Source organism: Carettochelys insculpta, chromosome 1 (assembly GCF_033958435.1).
Source record: "Carettochelys insculpta isolate YL-2023 chromosome 1, ASM3395843v1, whole genome shotgun sequence".
NCBI lineage: Eukaryota > Metazoa > Chordata > Testudines > Carettochelyidae > Carettochelys > Carettochelys insculpta.
The window spans coordinates 70,002,359-70,015,855 of NC_134137.1; positions in this window are offsets into that span (position 1 = coordinate 70,002,359).

A 13,497-nucleotide genomic window follows, 5' to 3' on the forward strand; every position below is an offset into this window, starting at 1 on the left:
AGGAATAATCAGTTTCACACATTGAAAATGGGAAATGACTGTCAAGGAAGGAGTACTGCAGAAAGGGTTCTACGTGTCATATAGGACCAGAAACTAAATATGAGTCAACAGTGCAACACTTTTGCATTCTCCATTCTGGTATGTATTAAAAGAAGTGTTGTAATCAAGGTAAAAGAAGAAAATTTTCCTATCTACTATATGATGATTAGGCCTCGACTGGAATATTGTGTTCAGTTCCGGGAGCAAAATTTCATGAACGATGTGCAGAAATTGAAGGTCCAAAGAAGAGCCATAAAATGATTAAAAGTCATGAGCTATGAGGGAAGACTGAAAGAAATGGGTTTCTTTAGTCTATAAAAGAGAAGACTAAGAGGGGAGAAGATAACAATTTTCAAGTTCCTAAAAGTGCGTTACAAGGAGGAAGGATTTCTTTTCTCCTTAGCCCCTGAGGACAGAACAATAAGCAAAGGGCTTAAATTGCAGCAAGGGGGGACATTAGGGAAACTTCTTACTTGTCACAGTGGAATAAATTCTCTAGAGACACTGTAGAATGTCCACCATTGGAAATTTTTAAAAACAGTTTAGACAAACACTTGTCAGTAATTGCGTAACGGGTGCTTGGTCCTGAGATGAGTGCAAAGGACAGGACTTGATGACCTCTTGAGGATCAGTTATGCTTATGGTATTCTATCATTCTATTCTGCTATGATTATGAATTACCTTATCTTCATGGTGTTTTTTGTGACTGTGTGCTTTAAGATAAATTCTAGGTTAAATGGCATTGGATTTTGTGACAGCACATGGCCATTCTAAAGATGGTGAGCTTTAGATGGGTCCGAGAATGGTGAAAATGGACACCATCTTAGATGTATTTGGTTTCAGTCTCCATATATTTAAATAGCTTAAATTAGTAACTTTGCTGGACATTAAAAATCGTGGACTGAATAGAAAAATGAAATGTATGGATTATTAAAACAAGCTATAATCCACCTAACTGCCCTTCTACCCCCAGCTCCTTTTTCTCCCCTCCCTTCCTTGCCTCCCTATGAATAAAGACGAGTTAATAGGCTAGTTCAGCTCAAATGTTCCCTTGAAATATGTGTTATGAAATAGGCTGAATAATCTGTTACACCTTGTACTTAGCTATGACACTGTCCGTAAGTTGTGAAGAAGAGCTGTGTGGCTTTAAAAGCTTGTCTCTGTCACCAACAATAGATGGTCCAATAAAATATATCACTTGATCCACCTTGTCACTAATATTGTGCAACTGACATGGCTAAAGTAACACTATGTACAATAGTCATGTATGTCAGCCATACCAAAGCATAATGAGCCATCTAATGGTAGTGTCTGGTTGACCTCTGATTAATACATTAAATGAAGTTGGTACCAGCACTGTGGTTGCAGAATTCCATTCTTTGAGGTGCTAGTTCATGGGCTTGAGTCAACTACAAATATCTACCTTGGAGTATCATTTGTGATAACAACGCATTTAGTAAGAATTGTTGACATCCTGTACTGCAGATCTGCATGCCAGAGGGTGGCATAAGTTAATGTAAGATTTAAAAAAACAAAAAAAAAAACAGGTCTAGTTTTCTTCTTCTCTTGAAATTTATTCACAAGGTATGTAGCAAGCAGAAGTATGGGTAATAATCTGGAAGAACTTGAAGTCCTAATAAATAAATACAGCTATGACACAATTGGTATAACAGATACTTAGTGGGATAATACACATAATTGGCTTATTGGTACAGAAGGGTGCAGTTTACTCAGGAAGGATAGTCAAGATAAACAGGGAAGAGGTGTTACACACCTGGACTGAAGTAGACATGAATGCAGGAGACAGACATATTGACAGTCTCCGGGTTAGGTTAAAAGGGGTAAAAAAATAAGGGTGATGTCATGCTAGGAGTCTATTATAGACCACCTACCCAGGTAGAAGAGGTGGATGAGGCTTTTTTTCTAAGCAACTAACAAAATCATCCAAAGTGCATGATTTGGTGGTGATGTGACATATGTTAGGAAAGTAACACAGCAAGGCACAGACTGTCCAGAAAGTTCTTGGACTGCAATGATGACAATTTTTTATTTCAGAAGGTGGAAAAAGCTATCTGGGAGGAAGCAGTTCTTTGATTTTAACAAATAGGGAGGAACTGGTATGGAATTTGAAAGTGGAAGGCAGCTTTGGAGTGACTATGAAATCATAGAGTTAATGATTCTAAGGAATGCTGAAAGGAAGAACAGAAAAATAAAGACAAAGGATTTCAGTAAAGCAGATTCCAATAAACTCAGAGAGTTGGTAGGTAGGGTCCCATGGGAAGAAATGCTAAAAGGGAAAGCAACTGAAGAGAATTGGTAGTTTTTCAAATGGACATTACTTGGGGCCTAAAAGCAAGCTATACGCTGCATAGGAAAGAAAGAAAGTATGGTAGAAAATCACCTTGGCTTATCCAGGAGATCTTGCATGATCTCAAAATCAAAAAGGAATCATATAAAAAGGGGAAATCAGGAGAAATTACAAGGGATGAATATAAGCAAACAATACATGTATGCAGGGGCAAGATTAGAAAGACAAAGGCACAAAACAAGCATAAACTAGCTAGATCCATGAAGAAAAGAAGACAGTCTATAAATATATTAGAAGCAAAAGTAAGACCAAAGACATGGTAGACCCACCTCTCAGTGAGGAGGGAGAAACAATATTAGGAAATTTGGAAATGGCAGAGGTGCTTAATGACTTCTTTGTTTCAGCCTTCACCAAAACCTCTGATGCAGAAATGCCTAACACAATAGTTCCTAGTGGGAAGGGGGTAGACTTAGAAGATGAAATAATAAAGAACAAGTTAAAAATTATTTAGAAAGATTAGATGTCTGCAAGTCACCAAGGCCCGATTAAATGCATCCTAGGGTACTCAAGGAGCTGATAGAGAAAGCATTGGAACCTTTAGCTATTATTCTGAAAAGTCCTGGAAGTCAGGAGAGATGCCAGAAGACTGGAAAAGGGCAAATATAGTGCCCATCTATAAAAAGGGAAAAAAACAACCCAGGAAACTACAGACCAGTCAGTTTAACTTCTGTACTGGGAAAGATAATAGAGCAAGAAATGAAGAAATTCATCTGCAAACATCTGGAAGAAAACAAGATGACAGCTAACGGCCAGCACAGATTGTCAAGAGCAAGATGACAAGTTTTGTGGATGAGGAGAAGTGGGCAATGTGGTATACTTAGTCTTTAGTAAGGCATTTGATATTGTCTTGCATGTTCTTATGAATAAACTGGGCAAATACAACTTAGATGGGGCTAATATAAGGTGGGTGCTTAACTGCCTGGATAACTTTTCTCAGAGAGTAGTTAATGTTTTACAGTCATGCTGGAAGGGCATAACAAGTGGGGTTCTGAAGTAGTCTGTTCTGGGACCTGTTCTGTTCAATATCTTTATCAAAGATTTAGATATTGACATAGAGAGTATGCTTATTAATTTTGCAGATGATACCAAGCTAGGAGGGGTTGTAACTGCTTTGGATGATAGGGTCAGAATTGAAAATGATCTGGAGATACTGGACAAATTGTCTGAGGTAAACAGGATGAAGTTTAATAAGGACAAATGCAAAGTACTCCACTTAGGAAGAAACAATCAGCCTCATACATACAGAATGGGAAGCAACTGTCTAGGAAGGAATTCTGCCGAAAGGGATTTAGGAGTCATAGTGGACCACAAGTTACACATGAGTCAACAGTGCAATGCTGTTGCAAAAAAAAGCAAATATGATTCTGAGATGCATTAATAGAAGTGTTGAGAGCAAGGCATGAGAACTTATCCTCTCACTCAGTGCTGATTAGGCCTTAATTGGAATATTGTGTTCACTTCTGGGCACCATTTTTCAAGAAAGATGTTGAGAAATTGTAGAAGGTGCAAGAGAAGAGCAACAAGAGTGATTAAAGTTCTAGAGAATATGAGCTATGAGGGAACACTGAAAGAACTGGGCTTGTTTAGTTTAGAAAAGAGAAGACTTAGAGAGGTCATGATAGTGGTTTTCAAGTACCTAAAAGAGAGTTACAAGGAGGAGGGAAAACATTTGTTCTCCTTGGACTGTAAGGATAGGACAAAAAACACGGGCTTAAACTGTAGCAAGGGTGGTTTAGGATGGACATTAGGAAAAACTTCTTGTCAGAGTGGTTGAACAGTGGAATAAATCGCCTAGGGAGGTTATGGAATCTCCATCAGCAAAGATGTTGAAGAGCAGGTTAGATAGACATCTATCGGGGATGGTCTAGACTGTGCTTGGTCCTTCTGTGAGGGCAGGGGACTGGACTTGATGACCTTGCGAGGTCCCTTCCGGTTCTAGTGTTCCATGATTCTACGATTTCGCATTGATCTCATTGCAGGATCAAAGTTTTAATTTCTATGGCACCAATGCAGAAAAACATTTCAATACAACCTAAGTATCTGCTGAAGTGCTGAGCAGAATTAGCACCCGTAATTGGCTTAACAGTGCAGGATGCTAAATAGAGAGTCAGATACAGCCAATGTGTCTGTTATGCTACAAGGAATCCATATATTTATCACCATATGCTTGACTTCACAATCTGAAGCTCATTCTAAATTTGTTCATTAGCATATTTTAATTTAATTTATTTGTTTTGATTTTGAAAAGTTGATTCTTCACTTTAGCTTTTTTTTAATGACCCTTAGAATTAACAGCACATTGTGGTGATATATAACGTCAATGAATTTTGATAATTGTAGGACAGAATTCATAGTTATACAGCTATAAACCTTTTTTATCCAGTCAATTAAAATGGGTTACTGCTGATCTGAGTCACTGAAGCAGCACAAAGAAGCCACAGCATATTGCTAAATCTGTAGCCATGTTTCTTCCTACAGCCTTGAACTCATTTCAGAAATTTTCATCAGCGTAAACCTTTTGAAAAGCCTTTCTGACTGTCTGTCCATGTGTTTAAGGTACTTACCTATAGATTCTGGCATAAAAAAGATTAGCAAGGAAAAACAAAGATGCCTGGTAACTGAAATATAGGAGGCCAGATTTTCAGCTGATATACATCAATATAATTTACTACTTGTTGAGAAGGCTATATTAATTTACATCAACTCTATTTGCTAACATTTTGAAATACAGTAAAAACAAGCAAGCAAGCAAACAAAAACCAACAAACCAGATAATTTAAAAGTTCCTATACCTCTAATTTGTAGAGTTATTGGAACAGATTAGACCCTTTCCCCTAGAAAGATGAATACAATATTCTACAACAGACCTGGTAACAGATGGTTACTAATCACTGAAAATTTTGCGTATTTAGAAAGGGAAATAGCTGTTAGAGATGTTACTGATGTAATTATAAAAGGACATAGAAACCATGTGAAGATTTGCAGAAACAAAACCAGACATGAGGATAAATATAAAGCTACAGCTGCTATGAACCTGGGAGTTCACTACAGGTAATTCTTTTAAAGGACAAATGCTTTTAAAAAAGCAAATTGTCTCTGCAAATAGTCATTTGAAGTTTGGAACAGATTTTCTTGGACTGTACTTGCATTCTTTGTGGTGTTATTCTCATAAATGCTTTAGAAAACAAATTTCTCCAGAAGAATATTCTCTAAAATGGATATTACAGCTGAATTGTAGTGGGTTAGCAGTTGTCTGTCTGCCCCGTGGCTCATGGGATGCTAATATGCCTCAATATATCTCTGGGCTTCTCCCCTCTGTCAGGTGGTGTGGTAGGGCTGAGCAATAACATAGTCTTCCCCCCTCATGTTTTCAGGTTAGGCAGAGCAGCCTGATGGCCCAGGCCCTTGAACAAAGTAGAGCAAATAAATAGTCTTTGGTGGCTCAGGCAGTGCAGAACAACCAAGCAGTCTATTGCCTGTCATCTTAGTTCAGACAGATGGCAGACATATACAGACCTCTTCTCTTAAGTTGGTGTTGACAGCCAGGGGTAGTGAGACCTGGTCCCACCCTACTCCACGAAGTCCCGAACCCAGGGTCCTCACCGTGGCAGAGGGTTCCACCACTGGGTCAGCAGGAACCTTACAATAACATATTGACTTGGGTTATAACAGTGATATTAGATCAGTGGGAAGGGCAAGCCTAGCCTGGCTCCACTCTTGAGGGATCAATGAGAGGTCAACAAAGCACCCCATGAACATTCACAGACAACAGATTTTTAATCACCAGAAACCTGAGCATTCAACCAGGCAAAAGAATGCCTTGTAGTTTATGTGTCCAAACAGAATAGCTCATAGTTAAAAGATGAAGTACTCATAGCAAAATGCTCTTGAAAAACCTAAGATGGAGAATTATTTACTCGATACACTATTCAGTGAGGTTTTTAAATAAAAAAATAAGAAAATATAATCTGTGTGCTGACAATTTTTGAACAGAAAACAAGATGACAAGGGTTGATACATTTGAAGAAGTGTTGTATTGATAATATATGGTGCATGTCTGGGTGTAGACTTTTTGGGATTTCTTCATGATATATAGATGTGTCTGCCTTCTGAGGGTTACTTTTTATGGGAAAGATATATAGGACTGCAAGCCACACAAGCCGATGTGGTTTCACATAAATTACTTTTAATACAGTGGTGTGGTGAATTTGCAAACAGCCAAGATTCATTCTTATTTAAGAACTGGTTCAAAAGATTCAAAAGAAATATAAATACTAACCACTGAGAGTGCATCCAGTGACAAGTGCTACCACCAAATTCGTGCTCAGATGCAGGCTGGAGATGTGCACCAATGAGTATATTACTGAGAAGCAAAGTATAAGCACCCTTGGCTATTGCTACATTATAAGGAATTCACCAGGACACCATTTCCAAAGCGTATAAGTTATACACATAATAGTCTGGATCCTCAGCTGCATTCATATCTGATGAGCATAGATGAAGGAGACTGCAAAGAAGCCAGTTATGCCTGTCTGACCTGACCTGGCACCAGTCTCGTCAGCCCCAAGCCAGAGTTATTTTACTGAAGTGTAAGGGCTGTTCCAAAATATACCATCTGGCATTAGTCCAAGCAAAGAACATGCCAGCATAGACTAACAATAGTACAATAGCATTTGGATCATGTCCCTTTCCACTATCAGTTGACTGTTAGCACCTGAGACTATGGGATGATGGATGTAGGAGTCAGCAATAGCGGCTTTACACCATCTAGCGATACTGCCTTGCCATGGGACTTCCTCAGCCAGGGAGACCTGTGACTTTCCAGACCCTTTGCACTGCTCTGTAATGAATGCTTGGTCCTGTGCCTGCTTTCTCAAAATGGTAACTCATTGTCTCTCAACTATCACATACCTGGTCTAAGGGAGTGTCAGACCTGAAAATCATGATGTGCAATGAAAACAATCAGTGAAAGGGTCCTTGTTGGGTATATCTTTGTTACCTGTATTTCCTAATAGCATTTTAATATTTTTTACCATTTCCAATTGACCTGCATATGTGAGAACTTTTAAGTTGCCAGATCTTTACTAAATGATATACAATAAAAGCTGAGTTTTCTGGTGCTCAGATAACTGGCAAGTTTGGTTAACCAGTATCTGCTGGGTTGACAGTAGCAGTCTGGCTTTCTGGTGACAGTAGGCTCAGATGTCCAGTTAGGGCATGGAGTGAAGCTGGAGGACCAGCTGGAATAACTGACACATTTGATATCCAGCAACCAGTGTACCCCAGAAATGCTGGATAATCAAGATTGTACTGCATATTATTCCAGGAAAAGATGATGAAAACACAAGTCTGGACAATGTAACCTCACAAGCAATTGATGAAAATGGAATGCTCTTTGTCAAGCAGTATGTGACTGATGTGAAATTTACTCTGTGTTGTGAAAGAACTTCTAGCTGACCCCAGGAGTACACCAGTTGTCTTTCTGTCTCCTTAGATCTTTTCCATGTTGTTCAAGGTTTTCCCATTTTGCATTTTCCTTTCAGGTTCCATGTGAGAGCTTGATGGACTGTGCTGGATGACAGTTTTCTGAGAGTGGGCCCTATCCATCCCCACTTTCTTCTCTTGAGTTGCACATCAGATGGTTCTTGTCCTGCTCTGTTCCAAAGCTCCTCATTTGTGACAAAGTCTTGCCATTTGATGTGAAGGATGTACCTCAGGAATCTGTTTTTGAAAGTCTGTAGCTTGTGATTTGAAGACTCTTTTAGAATGCCAGGTCTTGCATCCATACAAGAGCACACTCTTCACTTTTGTGCTGAAGATCCACCATTTTGTCTTCACAGATATTATTTGTGAACTCAAACAGGACAGAGAGCCTTGAAAGCAGCTGTTGCTTTCCCTATCCTGGCATTGATATCCCATTCCTCCATCTCTGCCCAAAATATTCCCCAAGTAAGTGAACTGCTACACATTTTCCAGGTCATCCCCTCCCAGTGTAATTATATTGTTCTTGGACTGGTTGATACTCATTGTCTTTGTCTTTGCCTTGTTGATACTCTCTCCAGTTATTGAGGCAGTTTTGTCTAGTGTTGCAACATTTTCTTTCATTATTTCATATTGGTGTTAAAGGAAGATGACATCATCAGCTAAATCAATGTCCTCTAGCTGTTTGAAAAGTGTCTACTGCATACCTCATTGATGATCATCTATTGTTCTGCTCATAATCCATAATCCATTGTAATCAAGAACAGGAAAACTGACAAGAGGCACTCTTGTAACACTCCTGAGAATAGACTGAAGGATTCTGTCAAGACAGCAGGAAGAAAATATGGAATTCTGTTAGATTCGGGATGCTAGATCTTCTAGTAAAAATAGCATCCTGTATCTGAATATCAGATGTCACAACTGAATTGGCATTGGCATTCCTGTGCACTACTGCACATGCTTAGGGAAAGTGCTCTGTAAGGATTGATATCTGGAGTGAAGACAAAACAGACTGTTGGTAGCTCTCACTCCAGAGCTGCGTCTACACGTGCACGCTACTTCGAAGTAGCGGCACCAACTTCGAAATAGCGCCCGTCGCATCTACACGCGTCGGGCGCTATTTCGAAGTTAACTTCGACGTTAGGCGGCGAGACGTCGAAGTCGCTAACCTCATGAGGAGATAGGAATAGCGCCCTTCTTCGACGTTCAACGTCGAAGTAGGGACCGTGTAGACGATCCACGTCCCGCAACGTCGAAATTGCTGGGTCCTCCATGGCGGCCATCAGCTGGGGGGTTGAGAGATGCTCTCTCTCCAGCCCCTGCCGGGCTCTATGGTCACCGTGGGCAGCAGCCCTTAGCCCAGGGCTTCTGGCTGCTTCTGCAGCAGCTGGGGATCCATGCTGCAGGCACAGGGTCTGCAACCAGTTGTCAGCTCTGTGTATCTTGTGTTGTTTAGTGCAACTGTGTCTGGGAGGGGCCCTTTAAGGGAGCGGCTGGCTGTTGAGTCCGCCCTGTGACCCTGTCTGCAGCTGTGCCTGGCACCCTTATTTCGATGTGTGCTACTTTGGCGTGTAGACGTACCCTCTCAGCGCCTATTTCGATGTTGGGCTGAGCAACGTCGAAGTTGAACATCGATGTTGCCGGCCCTGGAGGACGTGTAGACGTTATTCATTGAAATAGACTATTTCGATGTCGCAACATCGAAATAAGCTATTTCGATGTTGGCTGCACGTGTAGACGTAGCCTAGATCTGAAAAAGCGGGTCTGCCCCATGAAATCTCATAACCTAATACATTATTTTGTTAGTCTGTAAAGTGCCAAATGACTGTTGTTTTCTTTTGTCAGGAGCAGATTCAGCAAAAATCAAAAGGTAGCTTGACAGAAGTGGAAATGTGGACAGATGACTAGAGAGAGGTATGAAAATATTGCTCAAGCGTGCATGGGATGCAATCAGGAAGTCCAAAGTGTTGCAGGTAGCAAGGGATATGAAGGATAAGAAGAAGGATTTGTACAGGTAGAGACAAGAAGAAGCTAAGTGAAAGCATTGGACCATAACAGAATGGAGAAGGAAATCTAATGAAAGAATATATCAAATAAGCTGAATTGCTCAATGCTTTTTTTACCTCATTCTTCACAGCCAAATCAGCTCCCAGTCTGCTGCACTGGACAGCACAGTATGCGTGTGTCTACACTAGCCAGCTACTTTGAAGTAGCTGGCACAACGTCAAAATATTATGTGTCGCGTCTACATGTGCTGTGAGCTATTTCGATGTTGAAATCGATGTTAGGTGGTGAGAAGTCGAAATCGCTATTCCTGTCCGAAGATGGGAATAGCACCCTACTTTGACATTGAATGTCGAAGTAGGGTGTGTGTAGAAGATCCGCGTCCCATCAGCTGAGGGGTTGAGAGACGCTCTGTCCAGCCCCTGGGGAGCTCTATGGTTGCTGCGTGCAGCAGGCCTTAGCCCAGGGCTTCTGGCTGCTGCTTCTGCTGCTGCTGCAGCTGGGGATCCATGCTGCGTGCACGGGGTCTGCAACAGGTTGTCGGGTCTGCAGATCTCGTGCTGTGCAGGCCGAGTGTGTCTGGGAGCGGCCCTTTAAGGGAGTGGCTTGGGGCTTTGCTGTCCCCTTATTTTGATGGGGAGCACTTGTGTGTGTGGATGCTCAGCATTTCCTTCTGGGGCGGCTCCTTTCGATGTTGTCGATCTCTACTTCGACATTGAATGTCGATGGCATCAGCCCTGGAGGATGTGTAGATGATATATGTCAAAGTAGCCTATTTTGATGGTCTTACATCGAAATAGGCTACTTCAACGTAGTGTGCTAGTGTAGATGTAGCCTATGTGACAGAAGTGAGCTGCCCTCAGTGGTGAATGAGCAGGTTAAGGACTACTTTAAAAAGCTTGGCATGGACAAGTGAATGGGGCTGGATGATGGTGTGATCACAGAGCCGTTCATTATTTTTTGAAAACTTGTAAGCTTAACCTACACTAGCGGTCTCTTTCAAAAAGCAAAAAAAAACATTTTTTTTGTCCAGACACAATAAACTTTTTAAAAGACGCAACATCTCTTTCAAAAGGGAGCATCTATACATGTACATGTGGTCTTCTGAAAAAGCTGTGTGGGAAATGGCATAGATGGAGTCACATGGCTGACAAGCCCTTCCAGGGTTCACAGCCAGCTGCGCCCTTACAGGGCCTTTCCCATGTTCACATGCGCTGCAGGCATTCTGGATTACAGAGGTTTCAGAAGACCCCCAGAGCCTGTGCATGGACCTCACAGTTCTTGGCAACCTGTCCCTGATTAATCCTTATCAGCAGCTCCTTCCGTTGGAGTTGGTCATCCTCCATGCCTTGGGTGGCTACCTATCCATGCTGGTCACTGCCACCCTCCAACTTCTCCTGTGGTAGACTGGGGGCCTGGAGCTGCTTGAGCTGGGATGGTGCCAGCATTCCCCCTGAGTTCCCCAGCATCTCTGGAGCCACTGAAGCAGCTGCAACTGGTAACAGCAGCTGGTGGTGGGGGACTGGAATGATGCTAACTGGCTGCAGAATTTCCAAATGAGCAGGCAGACTTTCCAGCATCTCTCCCAATGGCTCGCCCCTGGCTTGGCTCCCTAGGACACCCACGTGATGACCATCCTCCCCCTTGAAAAACGAGTAGAAATTTCTATCTGGAAGCTGGCCACCCTGGACAGCTACCGATCCGTGGCTCATCAGTTTGGAGTGGGCAGGGCCACCATCAGGGCTATAGTCATGGAAGTTAGGCATGTTCATCTCACGTAATTGCCATGGGGAGCATGGAGTCATCACCCAGGAAAGGGTGGACCTTGGCAGAAGGGGGCTGGGAGGGCTGGAGCATGTGGGACGGTCACTGGGAATGTCCCATGAAGCCCTCATCACTGCACACCTTTCCTCCCATGCAGGTTGTGTGAGGCATCAATGCGATGCTGCTGCACAGAATCATCTGTGTGGGGGATGTGGATCCAGCTATCACAGGATTCACAGCACTCAGCTTTCCAAACTGCTTTGGTGCCTTGGATGGGATGTACATCCCCGTTCAACATCCACGCTCCAGAACACAGCTCAAGAATGCACATCAATAGAAAAGGATACCAACTCAGTAGTGCTCCAGCCACTGGTGGACAGTGAGGGATGCTTCATGAAGATTTATGTGGGTTGGACAGGAGAGACACATGATGCTCATGTGTTCCATAATTCCAGGCCCTGCTGTTGCAGGGAGGCTGGGACATTTGTGCCCCTTAGGGAGATCAGGGTAGGGGATGTGACCATGACCCTCTGTATTGTGGTGAATGCCCCCTATGCCCTGCTGACTTGGCTGATGCAGCCCTATACCAGTCACCCTGACCCTTCCCAGGAGACATTTAACACTTGCCTCAACTGGGCCTGAAATGTTGTGGTGCGGTCCTTCAGTTGCCTGAAGGGATGATGATGATGCCTCCTAATGCACCTAGAGGTGGGGCTATGGAACATTCCCCAAGTACTGGGTGCCTGTTGTGTCCTTCACAACATTGTGGCAGGCAAGGATGAGGTGTTTCCCCTGTTGTGGGCAGCAGAGTACAGCCCCAACCTTGAACAGATGGTCCCCACCCCAAGGCAACAGGCTTAATGTGATGGGGTCAGCATTCGGGCTGCTCTTTGGAAGATCTTTGCCCATGAGCCTTAGTGACCCCCACCTATAACCAACCTATGCAGGCCTCCCTGTACATGCAACACTCTCCATCCCCCCACAATGACCGCACCACACACATATATCACCCACTCACCACCATCCTCCCACCAGTATTAATGGACAATGAATTGTTTTAAAAATAATGATTTATGTTTCAATGAAAACTATTTAATTCACAACTGTACAAACTTTTTTTATAAAACAAAAGTGGGATTATATACAAGGCTGACGTGAGTAAGTGGTGTTGGTGGAAAGGGGGTAGAGTGAAATCAAGACATACAGGAGAGCATGGAACCGGAACTTGGAGGCAGGGGCAACATCAGTGGTAGTGTTGTAGGGGAAACATCAACAGGGATGGGGGGAATTTGGGACCTTAATCAAGAGATGGGAAGGGAGAAACTTGGGGGCGGGGCTGGGAACAACATAAGAGGGACAGACATGGTGGAATTTGATCAGTGGATAACAGGGACCTTAACCAGGAGGGAAGAGTAGGGGAATATGATGTGTGGTTAATGGGACCCTTACCCAGGAGATGGGAGGGGTGGATGGCCATGACCCACATTGGGCCTGTGTAACCCTCCCACCTCTGGTATGGGGTCCACAGTGGGGCTCTGAGGGGGCAGGATACACAGGGAGGTAGGGCATGGGAGGGGTATGGCAGCATCGGGCTATGAAGGGGTGTTGGGGTAGGGAGGAGAGGGTTCCTGCTTAGGAGGTTGAGCAGTGTGGGATCTCTAGGTGGGGTCAAGGATGGCAGGAGGGCTAGGATTTGTATGAGGAGCCCAGCGTGCTCCCTCAGGACTTCAGTGACATCCCCAAGGTGTCCCACCAGCTCTGCCCATGCATCCCTTTGCCAGGTGTATTGGCCACAGTCCAGTTGGAGGCACGGCTGAACAATGTCCCCAGGCTGGCAGGGT